Here is a 4,059-nt window from a genome sequence, read left to right on the forward strand (position 1 = left end):
AGACCCCCATCTCAAGAACACCCAGGGCCAAGAAAATAGGACAGGACATCTGGCCAGTGACCCAGGGCACCTCAGGTGAGCCGCTCAGGTGTGCCCACCTGAGAATGACAGCAGAAACCACACCCACCCAGGGTCCCACTCCAGCCTGAGTGGAGATAAATGAATGGCAAAACCAGCCCTGCCTGCCACTCGCCTGCTCTTGTGACATTCTAGGACTCCCCTGAGCAAAACCCAGACCCACAAGTGGAGGGAGAACCAGCTGGGCCTTGGGCTCCCTGCCGGCCTGCCTCCCTGTGTTGGGGAGGAGACGGGCCCCCCAGCCTAGTAGCCTTTCCTCTCCTGAAAGGTGGCCTGTCCAGGGCAGCCCAGCCAGCACTGCCAGAGCCAGGGTGAGGGTAGGGTGAGCCCACGCTGGCCCTCAGGAAGCTCCAGTCCAGAACCAGGCCACGAGAGTGCAGCCTCTGCCCGCGCCCCTCCCCGCCGACTCCGCCCGTGAGCCCTGGGCTAGCACTGTGCGTCGCTCTGATCTGGAGCCTCAAGTGCACACAGGTGAGTCCCATGAACCCACCGTGCTCCAGACAACACCCGTGAGACAGCAGTGCAGGCAAGACCCTCCATGCCCAGCGACAGCTCTGCAGAAGCTGCCACCACATCCCCTAACACGCACTGGCACCTGACACCACGTGAACCAGCAGCGAGAGTTGGGGGGTCACGGAGCCAGCGCTCTCTGGACCATGACCCCTGGGCCGTGACCTGAGCACAGCCAGTGCTGAGGCCATAGTCAGCTGAAGCCAATGCAGCCGCGGGTCCTCCCAAGACGGGACGGGAGCCGCACTGCTGCAGACACATGGGGTGAGAGCAGGGCGGGGTGCATGTGGCATGCACCGTGGAAGGGGACTACCCCAACGGGGCACCCCTGGAACAACCTCTAAAGCAAACAGCGCCACACACGCCATGCACCCGAGCACAGCTTGTGCTCACACATGGACACATGCACACGCAGACCGCCACGCAGCTGGGCACAGCGCTGTGACTCCCCACCCCCTTAGCAGAGCAGCCGGGCCTCCCCTCCTGGCAGGCGTGCCTGTTGCCAAGGAAGTGCCTGTCAGAGAGTCCACGTCGCCGTCTGCGGCAGGGGCCTGCTGAGCTCTGTCCACGCCAGACACCAGGATTCTGACGGCCCCCAATGGCAACCGCCGAGCATGGCTAAGAGTGGGGGGGTCTGAGATCAACAGCTGAGGGCTTGGAGCCCCACGCTTCCCATGGCTCCCCCGAACGCACCCTTGCAAAAGTGGGTGGGACGATTTGGAGAGCAGTAGGCAGGGGCTGGGCTCTCGCCTGCTCAGGTGGGCACCCTCCTGCCAGTGCCCGACGCCCACCGCCTTGCCCCAGCCCTTACCCGCTGCCCCGGAAAAGGCGGACCCGACCAAATGCCGAGTGCAAGGACCCGCTGGCACCTGGGCAGCAGCACCGTGGCCAGACCAGCTTCCTCAGAGCAACTGCAGGGTGAGGACAACCAGAGAGCCTCTGGTGACAGCCCGGCCATGGGGACCAGGGCCCAAGAACTACAACAACATGAACTACCCTGGCTCACCCTCCTGGGGACATCCTCCTCAGGCTGGCTGCCCCCTCACAACTGCAGGACGAACTAAGACGATGACATTCTCGTCCTGGAGAACGGCCGGGGCTGCCACCCTCAGAGGTCGTCACGCCACTCGGGAGCCAGGGTTTCTCCCAGGATACAGGACCACGAGGAAAACACCAGCCCGATAATCCCCAGAACCACCAGGAGCCGAGGTCGGCTGCCGCGAAGACCCTCTTTGGCCTTCGGGGACGTGGAGGTCCCTAGGAAGGCTCCGGCAGGCTTCGTTCTGAGTAGCAGGTGTCACTGTCCCTTCGCCTCGGACCGTTACCGAGATCCTGGGTCTGCCGCCTGTGCCCCTTCCCCTGGAGGACCCTGCCCAGGCCTGCAGCAGAGGGGCTGTCCCCGCCCAGGGTCGGATGGCGCGTTCTCAGCGTCACTGGGACGCCGCTGTGCTGCTCCCCCCTCACCTTCCACGACATTCCCCGAGGACGCGGCTCCCACGGGAACTGGGCCCCAGGGAACAAGGTCAGCGTGTGCACCGCAGACTCTTCCAGGAAAGAGAACCCGAACCGCACGCTTCGTTCTCGCGTTTTCAGTCAGCGGAGCCGAGAACACGCGTCCCTGCCACTCCCTCCCCCGCCGAGGCCGACGCCGCTCAGAACGGCAGCTGAGGCGATGCCAGCGCCAAAGCCAACAGCTGAGCCGCAGTGACACCACGCTTGGGGGGACACCACGCAGGGCCACATCCCGGCCGCTCTTTCGCAAGCCACCGGCCCAGGCACAGAGGCTGTGCTGTCCCCGGACACAGCAGAGGACGGGCCGGACCAGACTGGGGCCGCACATGGGTGGCTGCAGCTACGTCCTGGCTGGTTTCTGCCTGGCCAGCATGCCAGGGCTGCCCAGCCCGCACTGGCTCTGCCGAGGAACCTCACGCTGCCCAGTGTCAAAACAAAAAGGCACCAGGGGAAGCACTCGAAGGCTGGCGGGAAGGACACCTGCCACGAACCCAACCTGCCCACAGCCAGGCGTGTGTGCAAGGGCCCAGCCCTGCAGATGAGTCCCACCCCACGCGTCCCAGGGCCCACTGCCACACCTCCCCGTGGGGACGCGTGCCGTCAACTGCCCGGCAGGACACAAACCACAGGCTCGTCCCAACGCTCCAGTCTGTCCCACAGGGGCTCCCGTCCTGATGGTCCTCTGCCAGCAGACGACAGACCTCGCTCAGGCTCCAGACAAATCACCGCCCATCCAGAGCTGCTGAGCCGTGACCACACGCCTGACTGCCCACTGGGTCACGCCTTTGATTGCGGGCAGGCGTGGGACTCCCCGGGGCAAAGCCCTGCCTGTGCCCTCGTAACTCTTGGCAGGACAGCTCCTGCCCCACGGTTCCAGTGCAGAAGCGGGGAAACTAGGAAGAAACGCTCTCCGGCACTTCTGCCCCAAGAGGAGCGAGAATAAGGGAACTAATGACTAATAACTGAATAAACCTCCTCTCCTGACGGCACTGGCAGAGCAACGCGGCCAGAAACGTGTGCCACAGGTTCTATGTGACCGCACGCGACACCCCAAGGCTGCTCCTGTCCCTGCTTCTTCCCCGGCCTCCTGACTCCTATTTACCAGCAGCTCTAACGTGGCTCCAAAGCTGACCTGGTCCCCCCCCATCCAACATCAGGATTCTTCCACACGGCCTGCCTGCAAGTTCAGGACCTCCGCAGGCTGGGTCCCCGCTGACAGCCAACGGGCGCCCCCCAGCCTCCATCGGCCATCCAGAGCCCAGAGAGCCAGCCAAGACGGGTCCACGGGCCACGCGCCGAATGCCATGGCTGTTTCACACGATTAGAAACTTGCTCTGCCACTGCGTCGCAATCCCACTTCGCTGCTAGGAAGCAGCGGCTGCCACGTAAATACCACCTACCCGATCCTCCCAGCTACCACTTAACCTTCAGTCAGTTTCGAAACAAAACAAAGCAGCGCCTCGTCAGAGGCCCGCCGCGGACCGCCCAGGGCACCACGTCTCCCGAGGAAGGCGTGCGGGACCGCGGCGGGCCGGGAGCCACCCGCAGCCCGGTCTGCTCCGCTGGGGCTGGGGGGGCCCCAGCGAGGACAGGGGTGCTGAAGAAACAGACGCGCCGGGGCTCGTGGGTCGGAGCGCGAGGCACGCGAGCGGCGGAGGGCCGCCCGGGGGGCTTCCCCGGGACTTGCAGAGGACGCGGCGCCGGAGCCGACACAGCGCAGCAGAGCAGGCGCGCCGGCCTCCCGCGCGGCCTCCCCCGCCGCGGTTACATAAGACGACGGATGATCCGTCCGCCCTCCGACCTGCCCGCGCGACCTCCCACCGGGGCCCCGTCCAGCGGCGCTCGGGACGGAGTTGGACGGAGGAAAAGCCCGTGGAGGAAAGTGCCCGGAGGCTTGCGTAACCGCGCCTGGAGGGGCCGCACGGCGACGGGGCAGCGCGACGCGCGGCCGCGGACCCC

The sequence above is a fragment of the Pteropus vampyrus genome, unplaced genomic scaffold (genome assembly GCF_000151845.1).
Source record: "Pteropus vampyrus isolate Shadow unplaced genomic scaffold, Pvam_2.0 Scaffold227, whole genome shotgun sequence".
Taxonomy (NCBI): Eukaryota; Metazoa; Chordata; class Mammalia; order Chiroptera; family Pteropodidae; genus Pteropus; species Pteropus vampyrus.